General features: G+C 28.7%; 1 protein-coding gene across 2 annotated transcripts in view; it reads left to right on the top strand.

The window, feature by feature from the left end:
- The first annotated feature begins 1,463 nt into the window (after positions 1 to 1,463).
- Positions 1,464 to 17,261, top strand: part of LOC123290811 — a 471,033-nt gene continuing 455,235 nt past the window's right edge. For both annotated transcript variants that reach the window (XM_044871142.1, XM_044871141.1), the window contains exon 1: positions 1,464 to 1,583. The gene's annotated coding sequence lies outside the window, so the exon portion shown is untranslated. The remainder of the gene's footprint in view (positions 1,584 to 17,261) is intronic.

Consider the following 17,261-nt stretch of genomic DNA (forward strand, 5'->3'; position numbering starts at 1 on the left):
GGGGATTAACGTTAACACATAGGAGCAATAACATAGAACCGTAATGTGGACATCCAAACCAAACGGTTGATCGTTATAGAGAGAGACCTAAAAGAAGTACGCATATAGCTGTCTTCGTCTGCCTTATCTTATCTCTATGAAATATACAGACATGTACGTCTTTATACAATAATTCAAAATATTAAAATTCGCGCTTTGCCAGGCTAAGAGACAAAGAGACCTCTTTTGTATAATATACGTTTTTCAACCATCCATTTATAACAGACGCCACCCACATCATTATTTATAATCCTTATTTATTTTAAACAACATCTGAATATACAATTAAATTTAGGATGTGGGTAGAGTCGGTTACTTCGTTCTTATCGAAGCAACGACAGTGTGATTAATCGCTCCATTAATTATAGTTGATCAGACTGTTGCTACCTGGATTCGAACCTGCAATCTCCCAGTCAGTAGCCAAACAGTTAAAGGCGATTGTGCCTTTTCTTGCTCAGCCACTGAGCCTGATATTAAGTAATATTACACTTTCAATAAAAAGGCGTTTGAAAAACAACTGCTCACTTAATTAACTTTAATTAAATAGGTTTTGTAAATTCGGCGATATTACGCTATCAAAAAATGGTGTTTCATAAACAACTGATCTAATCACTTAAATAGATTTTGATTGCCACATTTGATGATATCACACTATCAACAAAATAGCGATCCACAAAGAGCTGATCATTTAAATAGTTTTTGAGTGCATATTCGGTGATATTAAACTATCAACAAAATGGCGTTGCATAAGCAACTGATATTTGAAACTTTTTTTAGACTTGTAAACTACAGTGAAATTTTTGGCCAACTTTAAATGCAGTTAGATTTCAAAATTTTACTTCGCATGCCATCTGATATTAATTTGAGATAGTAACAAATAGCAACTTGCGCAGTTTTTGAGATACTTTGAGTTGCTCTACTCAGGTGGGAAATCCCTGAACGTTGCTTGGAGTGCACTTTTCATTCTTGTGTTTAAGATTGAATAATCATATGAATTCGTTGTTGAACTATCAAGCTTGCGCTGGAAAATGTTTGTACAAAACTGAACCTCATACAATTACACTTTCATACACCATCGACATTTGTATGAAATCGAAATATCACATCGGCTTGGCAGATCTCTGTAGTGTGACGCCATCGCTGGCTCATAGTGGAAGTGCTTAAAGTGACGTTTTTCTAATAATACGCTTAACGTTTTTGTTGTTATGTTTATAATAAAAATATCATTATTATTATGAATAATAAATAAATATTTATTAATATTTAATAACAAATAATTTAAACAATTTATTATCAGCATGGAATCTTCATCTTATGTAATTTTACATTGTGCGGTGTTTTATCTTTAGTTATAAGTTTTATTTTTGTATAATTTTTATTAAAAAGTGGTGAGTTTTTTTGAAAAAAAATTTTATTCTTGAAAAGTGTTTAGTTTTTTTTTGTGATTTGATTTAAATTTCATTCTGGATTATCGGAAAGTGAATTAAAAGTGTGTTTATTATTGAATTGGCGAAATATTTTGGTGTTTAAACATATTTTTTAAGGTAAGTTATTAACGCTACTGAATTTTTTATATATTTTTTTTGGATGTGTGGGTTTGTTTTTGAAATGTCAAGTGGGGTCATTAGTTTAATTTTTTCTTATCTATGCACTGATAAAACAATTTTGTTTACAAATATTAATAATGCGGAAGTTTTTATTATGTATTTAGGTACAAAAATTTTTAATTTATGTGCAGAGATTAAAAAACTTTATTTTAGGCCAAAAATAATTTTTATTTCTAAATTTTTTTATGACCACTTAATTTAAAGCTATTACAGGGTGTTGCATTAAAATAAATAGTTTCTCTAAGATTAAAATCCCAAACCACCTTCAACATAAATATTGCATTTCGTTGGGTGCAGTGATATGATAAGCGCGCTTAAAAAAATTGCAAATTGCGTTTTCTTTTGTCAAAGCTACTCAATCATCTTGTACATTACTAATAATCAACAGTAAAATTAATATAATTTACAATTTTTTATAATTATCCTTATTTTGGATAAATTTACAAGTTTATATTCTAACATTGATATATTTATAATAATTTAGGCTAGCCATAATTCATAAAAATATAATTATTTGCGAAATATTTTTTATAACAAAACGTAAGTAAGAGGGCTTTGAAAATCAGTATTTTTGTTGCTGAAATTAAGCCAATAATTGAATTTTCGAATATTGAAATCTAGCTTAAGTATAGTTATAGAAATTTTCGATTTGAAGTGTTCGTTTTGGGGGGATAATAGTGGAATTTTTTATTTTCCATTATTATATTAAAAAAATATTATTTTAGTTATAATGATTGTTATTCAATTCATTGTTATAATTAAGTTTAATTGCTTGTTATCAATTATTAAAATGTATTATCGATTTGAAATTTATATTTTAATTTAAAAGAAATTTATATTTTAATTTAAAAGAAATTTATATTTTAATTTAAAGGATTTTATATTTTAACTTTTTGATAATGAACCCATTTTGATCTTACACGGCTTTTTTTGTTCGTAATTTCATTTAGAAAAAGCTTCTTAAATATGTTTGTGACTCTTTCCTACTCTTTTTTTCGGTAATTCGACTTTTCTTCCCCAGAGTTCCCGAAACGTATAATAAAATAAATGAAGATGTAAATATCATTCTGGAAGGCTTTTGACGTTGCTGAATTCGAATCCGACCATAAAAATTTTCGAATTTGACAAGAAACAGGTTTTTCTAAATGCATTTTCGAACAAAAACGGCTCCTTTTGTTCGTAATTCCATTTAGAAAAAGCCTCTTAAATTTGTTTGTGACTCTTCCTCACTAGTTTTTTCAGTAATTCGACTTTTGTTCCCCAGAGTTTACGAAACATATAATAAAATAAATGAGAATGCAAATATCATTCTTGGAGGCTTTTGGGGTCGCTGAATTCGAATCTGACTATAAAATTTTCGAATCTGGCAAGAAACAGGTTTTTCTAAATGCATTTTCGAACAAAATGAGCCCTATTACATTAAAATCGATTCACTTTCAAACAAATTAGTTAATCGATCCTGATTTTACATTCATTAATTGCACTAATGTAATAAAAATTACCTAGAAGATAATAAGTCATAGAATTCCTGAAAGTTTATTCTTGAATTAAGAATATTGATTTTTGAAATTTTAGTAAAATTTTAATTATAAAGATATGATAATCATATTATTAAGTGTATCTAATAACAACTTTTAGTACGGAACGCTAATTATGCAAGTCTGTATCAAGATTTAAAAAATATTTTTTGAATCATGTTGTAAGTGATTTAAGAACGTGATTGCTGTATCATAATAATAATAAATATGAGTCAATTTTTGTTTGACCTTACGAATAATAAAATACTTATTTTATTATTAACAATTGTATACAATCATCGACCAGTCAGTCTACTATGAAACTCTTTTCTTTAAAAAAAAGTTTACATAATTTTTGTTTTGGTTTCAATTATGCTGGTCAAACCGTCCAATAAAATTTTGAAAATTTGAGGACGTTCCAAAACATCATGTTTTCTTAGGAGAATCTTCTTTAAATTAATAATAATAATAATAATGGGGTTTATTCTCCGTTTTTCTGACATAGGCCTTATCACAGAGGCCACCCACATCATTTTTTGTTAATATTTATTTATTAAAATACATTAATTTTTACAATTACATTTATGATGTGGGTGGAATCGGTTACTTCTTTCTTATCCAAGCGACGACAATGTGATCAATTCCACAGACCTCATTAATTATAATTGTTCACACTGCCACTACCTGGTTTCGAACCCGCAACCTATGTTTAAGTAGTCAAACTGTCAAAGATTAACGTCTTAGACCGCTCGGCCATTTAGGCAGTCTTGGGTCTGTAGGATCCATGTTGTAAACCGTTATAGATAGAGCAAAAATTTTGTTTATAAAAAAAGAAACAACTTTTGTTTGAAACATTTTTTCCTAAACATCACTGTTTACCCGTGAGAGCGCAAATTATGCGCAAATTGTATAATATGTTTTATAAAGGAATATCAGTTATATATGTGTGACATGTATGTATGTGTAATGTGCCAGAGCAATCAACACTGTCTATATATGGTATTTCAACAATTAATTCAGTAAATTGTTTGAATTGCGTTGAAAAAGAGAATCTTAAATTGTTTCGGCCTATTGCACTTACTTTCTCGCTTATTAATGGTAGAAAGAAACATTCACCGTAGTGAGAGGATTAATCAAAAGTAATTTCATTTTAAATTTTTGAAAAAAAAATCATCTACAAAGATAGTTTTTTGAAATTGTAATAATATGCATATAACTTAAAGTTGTCGGCTAGCGAATCAGACACAGTTATTTGGATATGTATTGATACAATTAAAATTTTCTGAAAATTGTGTTTTGTAATAAGAATTATGTGCATTAATTTTCAAATGCGCAGTTTGTTATTTGTTAAAGTCCACTGCTCAATAGATTTTATCAACTGTGAAAGTTTGAAACAAACTTTTTAATCATTCAAAAGTTCCTCCAATTTTTGATGTATTTTGTTTACTAAGTAGGTTTTGTTTACTAAACATTTGGCAGAATTAATAGACGGATTCATGCGCATTTTTTTATGCGGATGCACAAGAATATACGATTGCTTTTTCACTATTTAATTTTCTGCTACACACAAAATACTTTAATGCTCGCTTAAAGTTAAAATTCGCCTAAAGCCTAGATTAATTTTTCGTATTTTATAATTACGTATTTCGACAACAATGTAGTCATCATCCGTATGAATTAGCAATTTTTGCAATGCTTTATTCTATTTATAATGATTTTTATACCATGCATATATGTAATATGAAAGGTATACTAAGTTGAGTCCCCAGTTTGTAACGCTCAAAAATATATTGATGATTCGCACAAAATTGGTAAAGTTGTTCATATAATCACCTTATTAGTTCATTTCCGGTTGTCCGTCCGTCCGTCTGTGGACACGATAACTCAAAAACGAAAAAAGATATTAAGCTGAAATTTTTACAGCGCACTCGGGACGTAAAAAGTGAGGTTCAGTTCGTAAATGAGCAACATAGGTCAATTGGGTCTTGGGTCCGTAGAACCCATCTTGTAAACCGTTAGAGATATAACAAAAGTTTAAATGTAAAAAATATTCCTTATAAAAAAATAAACAACTTTTGTACGAAACATTTTTTCGTAAACATCACTGTTTACCCGTGAGGGCGCAAATTATGCGCAAATTGTATAATAATTTTTATAAAGGAATATCAGTTATATATGTGTGACATGTATGTATGTGTAATGGACAGAGCAATCAACACTATCTATGCATGGTATTTCATGAATTAACTCAGTCAATTGTTTGTTTTCACTGGTGTCCATACAATCCCAGTTATCACTACAAATCCACAAATCGAAAGACCCTTGGTTTTTATTCAGTCTCGTTTATCGAGAGTCTACTGTATTAGGTACCGAGCTCTCATACTAAAATGTCGTATTGAACTCAAAATTATTAATATATCCGCTTCCTACTATTTAGATATTTTTTCTTAAACAACAGATATAGTTATCGAGACGTTCAAAATTCATTTTTTTTCTTTTAAATCCATGTATAGTTGAAATCAGTTTGAAATTTTAAAATATTTGAAATTCATTTGACAAAAAGCCGATAATATATTGATTGAAAAGTATTTCTGTTTCGATTAATGTTATAAGATAAAATTTAAATAAGTACTTCAAAGGTTTTCGATTGCTACTTACCAAAAAAAAATCATCATTAACATCTTTGTAAGATAATTTAAAAGAGATAATATTTATTACGTAATATAATGATTTTAATTAATGGACAATTTTATAAAGAAGACAGGGTTGTCTTTAATATCTGCAGTACAAAAAATCTGTTAGTTTACGAGAAAAACATAATTGGTTTAAAAAGAATGTTGATTTTTCTGCATATAATTGAGTCTTAATTGATATTGTCGTTATTAAACGATTTGCAATATAGTCTTGAAATCATATAATTTTCAGTCCTTTATTTTAAATCGTTTGAAAGTAATTCAAGGGTGGAACCCATCTCTGCATTAATTAGTATTTTTTTTAGGATGTGTCGTCAGCATGACAATAATGTTTGATTTAAAGGCTCAAAGGCCTTTTTTATATTGGTAGACTTATACTCAAACAATATGTGGTTAAAATTTCAGCTTAGGTATCCATTCAAATTTTTAAGAAAAAAATCATTGAAAATCGATAAAAAATACAATTGCACATGGAGAAATATAATAAAACGATATATTTTGAAAGTTTTTGATAATTTTCACTTGGAACGAATGGAAACAAATTAAAACAAAAACTTTTTAATAGAAAGTATACATATTAGCAATGATATAGAAAATAAAAGTGTCTCCATTCATATAAAGGATGTTTGAGCAGGGTAGATTTAGGGTTTAAATTATCTATTATCTTATTTTCAACTTTGATGATGAATTTTATTATAACTTCATGAATGCAGACGAAAAATAGAAATAAAATTTTTCGATATCTGTCTTGGTATTTCGAAATATCCAAAGCGGATGAATAATTAAAGAAATTTTCAATTTTCAATGTTTTAGAAATTACGCTTGATATCGAAAAACAGTACAAATTATTAAAACAGTATATATTTTTTCGTTATTTTAGATCGAAATTTTAATTAAACTTTTGTTAATAGAAATATTAAACCGTTCAATCCCAAAATCAGAAAAAATATAAATTAGAAAATTTTTTAAGTATTCAAATATCAATGAAAATTCGATTAAAGTAACATTTTTTAAAAGTTATAGCAATTTTTGATTATAATCATTTCAGGAAATTTTTCGGGAAACTTATGATAATTTTTATTAAAATTTAAATACTTTCGAAATAATTTCATTAAAAATTAATAGAAAACAAGTGAAAACAAACAATTGACTGAGTTAATTGTTGAAATACCATGCATATTCAGTGTTGATTTCTTTATCACATAACACATACAAACATGTGACACATTCATAACTAATAAAGTATAGTACATATGTAAATGACTTTATAGGTTTCTGCATTACCGACCGACATTTAGTGTATAGTTTGTACACATATTATAAAATTTCCGCCTAATTGGCGCCCTCGCGGGTAAACAGTGATGTTTACGAAAAAATGTTTCAAACAAAAGTTGTTTAATTTTTGATAAAGAACATTTTTTACATTCAAACTTTTGTTCTATCTCTAACGGTTTATAAGATGGGTCCTACGGACCCAAGACCCAATTGACCTATGATGCTCATTTACGAACTTGACCTCACTTTTTACGTCCTGAGTACGCTGTAAAAATTTCAGCTCGATATCTTTTTTCGTTTTTGAGTTATCGTGTCCACAGACGGACGGACGGACAACCGGAAATGGACTAATTAGGTGATTCTATGAACACCTATGACAAAATTTTTTTCCTAGCATCATTATTTTTAAGCGTTACAAACTTGGGACTAAACTTAATATACTATGTATATTTCATATATGCATGGTATAATAATGTAAATTATGTTATTTTACTATTTTATTAATCATATTTTTATTCTATTATTATTAAAATATTCATGAAAGTAAGTTTGTTTTTAAAATATTATTTTTTAATATTTATTTTTTAAGATAAAATTCTTGTATTCCTTGGTTTATTTTCGTGTGTTATTTTTTAAGTAATAATGACATAATTATAATTTTAATTATTCAATTATAATATTTTATTTGCAATATAAAATTTGTAATTTTGTGAATACTTTTCCAAAAAAAAAAAAACGTAAATTAAATATTAAAAAATAAAATAAAATTTTGATGTATGTTTAAATATTATATTTATGATGAATAACATAAATGATTTAAATGTATAAATTATTTAAATTAATTATATGATTATTATAACATTCGTTCGTCCGCGTACTAGTTTTAATTTTTAATATAAACAAACAAATTATCATTTATATAATTGAAATATGAGAAATTATTATTAAAAAAAAAACTGTCAAGTAATTAGCAATGTGTTTAACTGAATCTGTTAAGGATATGTAGGTCTTGGTAGTCACAGTAGAAGCTTTTAAAAGCTTAAGAATTGAAAGATTTAATTTCTTATACCAAATTATCCAATTAGAATGCTTTTTTATTGGACGTCCGTACAGTTTCAAATTTTCTTCTAAAGAGAAATGACTTTTTTCTTCTTAAGATTTTATTTTGTTACTAATCGCCTCAAGAAATGACTTATATCGCAATAAAAATAGCTTATGCGTTGTGAATCAAAAATATAATTTTGACTTTTCAGACAAATTACTCTTTCTATTGTTAAGGTAGTACTATCGGTAATAGACTTTGCATTCAGTATTTAATGAATTAATTTTTAGGATCCTTTAGAGAACTGAAAATCTAAACGTAGAGTTTTGTGAAATGAAATAAAATCTGTTATAATTTAAAATAACTTCTTTTTCAGTTCTCTGAAGGCCCCTAAAAATTTAACTGGTTAATTATGATATGCCAAGTTTCATTAAATTCTGAATGCAAAGTCTATTACCGATAGTACTACCTTAAATGAGCAAAATTTAAGGTATGTTACGCGTTAAATTACTTTATACATATAATGTGTTTTATCGAAATTAGAAATATAAAAAAAATTATGATTTAAAAAAATGTTTGTTTGGGATTTTGCTAAAACTTGTTTTTGGGTAATTTTGCGTTCACATGATGATTGAACATGTAATTTTTAAGATATTACCAAAACTCCCAAAAAACTCCCATTATACGAAGTGCGATTTACGAAAATATTTTCGGTATTAAACGAATCGATAAATTTACTTGTTTTTGTACTTTTTTTGTCTTTTTATTTATCTGCGTACATTCCATATATGAGACTACATTAAAAATTATGAGACTATAATCTATTAAATAATGAGACTGTAGATTACAATCTATAAGAACTTCTTGCTATTTTTATTAACTTCCATATTTAAGATGCTTCCGAGTTTATCTTCATCAACGCTGTGCAACGGTGTGTTCGATCCTTAGACTTTGAGAAAAAATTTGACTTGCGATGACGCTGAGCTTTTAACTTTTTTTAGAAACGGAATTTAAAGTGTAAAGTTAAAATAAATATTAAATGTATAAAGTATTAATATTTTTAATAAAAATTTCTTTTATTTATTTATATGCTACCTATTTTTACATAAATATTAAATAATATTTAATTATACAACTTGTACATACAAGTTTTATTTGTATACATTTTTGTACCAGGTGGTTCCTATTGGAGGTACTTCATTGGTACAATATTCATGATTTATTGTACATTGTACCATTAGGCTAGGTTATATTGGCTGTCCACAAAGGACGGACTCAGGCTATAGAGCCCATTTGTCATTGCAACATATTAAGAATAATTGAATATTACTAGATGAGGTAAGACAAATATGTTAAAATAAAATCTGACAGAAACAAGTCCAGTAGTTCTAATGGTGATTTTAATAGTCGGGATTAATTATTGAGAAGATTTGAGCCGGTCTAGAAATTAATGGATCCCGACTGTTAAAGTCGCTATCTAAGCTTTTGGAGTCGCAAAGAGGATCAGTTGTCAATTTTCTCTTACTGTCGTGGTGTGATCTTGCGTCTCTAAACCTTAAGTTGGATATCTCTATATATTATAAATGCCAATGTAAGCATGTTTGTTTGTTTGTTTGTTACGCTTTCACGCTAAAACTAGCGATTGGTTTTTAATGAAACTGTACAGCAATATAGCTAATATATATCAGAAGTATTTACATCTAGTGTGCTAAAAACTTTTGATATTTTTTGACATAATCAAGGTTTATATACTTTCGATGTATACTTAGTTTAGTTTGCTCTTGGTAAGGTCTTAGTTATTCAGTCATTGTTTTTAATAGCCACACGGTTAACATTCATTCTACATATCATTGATATGACTGTGAACCCAGGGTTACACACATACGTAGTCACATACCAGTCATACACATTTACTCACTCTCACACGGTAGCATAGTTTTGTGATTAATTCATTATTTAAGTGAAACTGATTTTCATTTCATTTATTCATTAGGGAATTAACCTTAAAAAAATTTAATTTAATTACAAAAAAATAAAATAAAATAAAAGTATATTGTTTTTAATTAATTTTCTTTATGCTTAAATCATGTATCATCATGTTTGAAAGATAATGCATTTTGATACAACTATTATTTTGAAAATTATATTTTTTCTCTTTCTAAGATATCACGTTCTCTCTCACTCCGATAAAAATATCTTCATAATAATTGAAGACTTCTGCTGATAAATTATGAAAACCAGCGATAGTGATATTCAATTTCGAGTTTAGTTTTCAGTACCCGGAATAACTAAAAATAGACGATGATCCTCAAAATCGGTTTAGTTTGGAAAAGGCTCTAAGGAAAAAATTAAATTTAATAGAGAGTGTTCTTAAATACGAAATTTTATGAAAATCAGCGATAGAGATATGGGGGTGCCATGACCGACCCTCGCTGGAGAAAAAATCCCTAGCACTGGGGTGTTGCACGCCGAATTTCCTATTTCTCACAGCAGCCGTTTTGGCAATATTAACTGTAATATCCTTTATTTTTCCAAAATTTCAACACCTTACCTAGAGGAAAGGTCCCTTTCCCGACTACAAGAGTGATGATAACTTGTCATTATTTTAACGTTACCTACCATTTGATGAATTCCTGCTCTTTTAACTAAGATGCCTGTATAAAGAATGATTAGTTACTAAGAGCTATGGCCATTACCTTATTAACTATTCGTATGGATTCGTCATAGATTTTTATTACTTAATACAGAAAATAAAACTTTTAAACTATTTTTTTCCTTTTTTAATTTAAACAATAAAGTGAGGAAATTTAAATTTAAACATAAAAAAATAGAAAAGTTTTTAAATTAAATTTATAAAGTTAGTGTGTATGTGTGTGTGCATGGCGCTTGCTGCGTTGTATTGGTGTTCTTCTTGTTCTGCTGATGTGGTCGATATCCTCCAGTTTAGAGCTAACTAAAATGTAACATACACAGAAACTAAACTGTACGTATATAAGAAACAAAGTACAATACCTAACTATGTTTAGAGTTATTAGCAATATAATCGTCTTCCTTTTCTGTAAAACAAGTTATCTAAATTCTATATAAATGGTTATGCACACACTTGTATCCAAAGATGAGTAGTTTAAGGTGGTTGTCTTTGTACAATATTGTAAAAATAGTGTAGTACATCATACAGCAGTGGTATGTACGTATAGATATGCTTAGCACACTCAAATAAGTATTAATTTTAACATGCTTTTAACTCAACTCTCCATTTATCACGTATATAATATAATAGACATCTCTCTTACACTACTTATACTCTAAATATAATTGTTTCTGTTATACAAAAAATTTAAATAATTTTGAGTGACTATACTCAAGAATGAAGCGGTCAATAGTTTTGGTTTTTTTTAAACTCACATGCACAAATTCATGAATGTTCAGTTAGTTTTTTGAAAATATCTTAAATCTAGTTTTTTTTTCTAGAATTAAGAAACTTATTAAAAACACAACAAAACGCAACTTTTCCTATGCTCTCCATATTATTTATCCGAACATTAAATGTATTTAACTCGAGTTAAAGACGGTCAATCGACTTCTAATTGACTTCAGAAAGAATATTTTTTTTAAATCAAGCAGAGTTGACTTAATCTTTCGTGCCGTATAACGTGAATAATTGTAAATTTTCCATCGCTTCCACCATTGTGTTAAAAAGAGATTTTTACCACACATTCCCACCGCCTAGTTTCACAGAGTGGAGTTTGAGGACTAGTATTATTTTTGAAATATTCACTAAATCGCTCTATATTAAATGTAAGTATGAATACTGCCTAATCGCATACTGAATCTCTTCCTACACGCGGTGAAGCTATTAAGTTCCGTTATAATAATGTGTTCTTTCTTCATATTAAAGAACATTAAGTTCTTTTTTTTTTTTTTAGAGTAATTAAAAATAAATATTAGAAATTAAAAAATAAATTTTTGTTAAATGAAGCTAATTAGAAATAATGTTTTGCTGTTATATACTACAGAACAATATTTAGCCAGAGAGTAAATTGAGTCTTTTCTTTGACTTTCATTCTAATACGCTCGATACCTTCATCATAGATTGATTAGCTGGGATATATGGCGTTCTGTTTGAAGTATGCTGTAAAAATTGCAAGCAGATCGCTTTCTGATTGAGGTGTGCTGTAAAATTTTCGGACAGATCGTGTTTTGGTTAAGTTAAGCCTACATACAATCTTTCTAGAAGTTGAAAGAAGAGTTAGAAACACAATTGTGTACCTACTGCCTACTTCTTCGGAAGCTATTTGAACTTCTCTTTTTGCTTGAAGTGGCTTGCCTAGAGTTAAAAAAATGCCTAAGTAAAAGGCATTTGTAATTATTTTGTAGGTAGTCCTGTCGTAATATAGACAGGTCTTCTGAATAATTCTTCACCCTGAATAATAGGACGCCACTTACATCATACATAATTTACTATTCCGCAAATTGAATCTGGACGCCGTTTATACTATCGATAAAAGATGCATACCTGAAACAAAACTGATGAATGGTGTCGGAATTTTAGAACGAGATAGACTGTTAAAACTTTATGTATTTCAATTTCTCGGCTCTTTCGAATTCGTTTTAAATTTAAGTTAAATAACTTATCCATATGCGATTTATCAAGTACTTTCCGTATTGAATTTTACAGTGGGTTTTTTGGAGAAATTCTTACAATTAATTTGAGTGCCGTTTAGGTAAGCGTTCCGGCCGATAGTTTGAGCTAGAGACAGGGCTTTGAAAAAAAGCTTGATAATTTAAAATTTGTTTATTTCATAAATATTAGTGTATTTTAAGAAGTTTTGCGAAAGTTATCTTGATATTTTTCGTTCAAATTAACTTAAATTACAAATGTATTCACATTTCCACATTAGTTTTGAAGGTAAAATAATGAATTTTGAAGCATGAAAAATACCACCCCATTTTATTTCCAAGGTAATTTGATTGTTTTCAATTGTGATCTTATTTTATCAATTTATAAACGTTATTAAAGAAAATTAACAAAAATTAAACCACTTTAAAAAAGCATCCTTATAATAATCCCCTAATTAACATAAGTTGTTTTACTAATTAAACAAAAATTTTATTATTAACATCCACACAGCGAGAAACGAAAGAGAATACGAAAATTTTTCATTTGACAAATTTTGTTAATTAAAAATTTTTCAGTTAATTTTATATGAAAATTACTAATTATACGAAAAATATACAGAAAAATGTATTTTATAATTTTCTCCCATTTGAAATATAAACTGTGTACCATATGACGACATAAGTGTTTCTATGTAACATATAGGGGATGGAAAGTTTGAACGGTCTGATAGGAAGATATTCTTTTCACTATGAGAATCGACAAAAGAGAAGAATTTGTAGAAATCATGACTGCTTGTTATTTATTTCTCGCCGTTCCTGCCAGAATAAAATTCGTAGCAAGACTTTTTTTCACCATGAGACTGGAAAGGTTGATCTCTTTGGTTATTATTTCTATTGATAAAAAAAACTTTTAACAAAAAGGAAACCGACTTCAAAAGTAAAAAAATAACGATAATATAATGTAGTTAAAATTATTGTTATTTTTGGAGACGGTGTCAGCCAAGGAAACAACTCTGGCAGAACAGTTTGCTACAGTAGCTTGGCTGACACCGACTCCAAAAATAACAATAATTTTAACTAAATATATTATCGTTATTTTTTTACTTTTTAGCGCATATTTGTTTTGGAAAAGTTTTTCTTTTGAAGTCGATTTCCTTTTTGTTAAATGTTTTTTTTTTTATTTTGTGATTTTTTGTGAATCTGAAGTACACTAACTAATTTGTCACTGAATGCCGTGATATTGAGTTATTCGTCCTCTTATCGTGCATACTTAATGCAAATTTAATATTTTTTTGGTTTTCTCATGGATGTCGTTTTCAGAACTGGGCCAAAATGAAATGGGACCACACGGGAAGCACTAGCTTTAAAATAGATAAAGAATCATTAAAATCGGTTCACCCAGTCGATAGTTCTGAGGTAACACACATTCAAAAAAAATACAGTCGAATTGATAACCTCCTTTTTTGTTTGAAGTCGGTGAAGAAATGAAGAAGTAATTTTATCAATGTATTTGCGCCCAAAAATTGAAAAAATATGCCGTGTATATGTTACAGGAAAAGTTGATCTTCCAGTAAGAGTTGATTTGTGAAAACAAACAATTGACTGAGTTAATTGTTAAAATACCACATATAACTAAGATATTCTCATAAAATACATACTATAAAATTTGCACGTTATTTGCACTCAAGCGAGTAAACAGTGATGTTTATTTGCTTTTAGAAAAAACAAAAGTAGTTTATTTGCTTTATAAAGAACATTTTTTGTCTTTAAACTTTTGTTATACCTCTAACGGTTTAAGGATCCTACGTACCCAAGACCCAATTGACCTATGTTGCTCATTTACGAACTCAACCTCATTTATACGTTCTTAGCACGGTATAGAAGTTTCAGCCTGACATCTCTTTTCGTTTTTGAGTTGTCGTGTCGATAGATAGACGAACAGACGGACAACGGGAAATGGACTCTTTAGGTGATTTTATGAACACCTATACACAAATTTTTTTCGTAGCATCAATACTTTTAAGCGTTAGAAACTTGGGATTGAACTTAGTATACTTTGATATATTTCATATCGCCACTGACCTACATAGGCTACAGACCTCCGAGTGAATGTTAGCATTGTTGATCGAGTTTTTCAACTTAACCCACGTGATAATCATTGGAGACGATAATTTTTTTATCAGAAAGTGATTGATCTGATCGTTAAAGACCATACCAACCACGATTTGTATGAAAAATATATTAGGGTTGTTTTTTAAAGAATATTATTCTACATAGCTGTCGATACGAAATACACTTGATGAAATACACAAAAGAAAAATATACCCTGGTGATACAGAGTGGATGCTGTTTACAACATCCCCATGTCATATCCAGAGAGAAGTTGCATAACCAAGAGATTGGGACTGAGTGTAAAACTAGCTCTCATCTGATAGTAATAATATTCACCCTCTTTACATCCCCTACAAAAAGTTATTTCAGATATCTTATATGCGTAGATATCGCACAGACAAAAAAATTTGTATTGTCGCGTTATTTATTTACAAAACATTCGAATACAAGTTTTTTTTTGTGTGTATATTTATGTTTGTGTACAGAGTGGCAAAAATTTCAAGGGTAATTCTAACTAAAACATTTAAGGTTGTTTATCAGAAATTTCTAAGCGTAGAATTTAAGGTTTACACACCTTCTGGAGAAAAGAGCTGAAGATTATTGTCCTACGGCCGAAATTCTTACGTACTAAAAGATAAAATATAAAAAACGATATTGAGATAATCAAAATGAATTCAAACGCCGAAAAGCGTTGGTATAATCCCGAGAGAGCGATGCCGTGGTATATTCTTTGTTGGATATCCTGAAACCTGCAGGCAAATGAACTCACAAAAATAAAATCTATAACAGGTTAGTGTGAAGATAATAAATAAAATCACTGCTTTCACCGATAAATGGTTTACAGAGACAAAAAATATTATTCCGGTGAAATAAAATTAGGTTTGGTAGTTCCGTGGAGATTTTCATTTATCCCGAAGTTTTTTTGGAAACTGGGACAAAACAAAGCAGTTACAGAAGACTACTAGAAGATTCTTGTATGGGTGGCTAGATTACGGATTACGGAATTGGAGTTATTACAAAAAAAGTGCAGTTGGAGATAATCTGACAAGAATCTAACAGAATAGAAGCTACAATTCCGAATTATCCTTGGAAAGGTAAACTCAAAAGCTTTGCATGGAACTAGAAATAGTTCAAGCTAAGTGTAAAAAGGATGCTTTGAGTTTTTAGAAATTAGTAACATACTGGATTGCAGATCTCTGAATTTTAAAATAGCTTTAAACCCAAAATTTTAACGTTCTCATGGTTACGCACGTATACATACGTGCAATAGTACAGAGGTCGCAAGTCATATTGATTTGCGGATGCTCAAAATGAATGTTTTCGTTGGAAATCAATACCGAACTTTTTCCACATTCCAGTACTTTCTTTCTTTACTTGAACAAACAAGGAAGTAAAAGTTTGTCAAAAATCAGTAACAACACTTTTTTGGTATTATTGAACTTTCGTACGGTATCGAATTCTTCGACTTCGGTCATATTTCTTAGAAGACACTGTAAATTGGGTTTGGTTTTTCATTAATAAAACTTGAATCTTTCTACATATTTGTTGTATATAAACATTAGAAATAATTCGATGTTTCAATTATCTATTTTAAATAAAACTTTGACACCCTTCATGGGCGAGGTTGCCCTTGTAGTAGCATTGCATGATACCAAATATTGTAAAAATAAAATGTCATATGAAATCATCGGAGTGTGTATCGAAGATAAAAATATTGTATTAAATACAAAACATCATATACACATAGAAAATGACACAATATTTCGTGATTTTCCCTTCATAAATACATATAGGTAGGTGCAAACACTTTTTTTTACGTAAGAGGATTTGATGATTTTCGAAAATAATATGTCTATAGTGGAAAATATTCCCCAGGTGTGATGACTTTAGATTTGTAGTTTATTTTCACATGGTATAAATTTTTCTTCGATGATATTTTTCAATCAATTAAGTTTATAAAACATGACGATGCCCGTTTTCGAATTGAATCATCAGATAACGATATATGAATGAATTGTACTGATTAAAAACCGTTTTCATCAGAAAATTCGTATAATCAAAAAATTTTTTTATTTATTAAACTCTGGATAACTTATGATGATATCGGAAGTCGGGACATATCTTAAAAAACATATTAATCTTGGTATAGGTAAGGATGTTTTTTGTTTTTTTTGTCTATCAGAAAAACTAACAGAATTGTTAAATTGACACAAAAAGGATTTTCGCAGGATAATATTTTTAGGTTTTATTCTATATTAAGGTAGTACTATCGGTAATAGACTGAATTTCATGAAACTTGCCATAGCTGTCCGTTATTATATCATAATTAACCAGTTAATAATATTTTATTTCACAA

Source organism: Chrysoperla carnea, chromosome 1 (genome assembly GCF_905475395.1).
Source record: "Chrysoperla carnea chromosome 1, inChrCarn1.1, whole genome shotgun sequence".
NCBI classification, from domain to species: Eukaryota; Metazoa; Arthropoda; class Insecta; order Neuroptera; family Chrysopidae; genus Chrysoperla; species Chrysoperla carnea.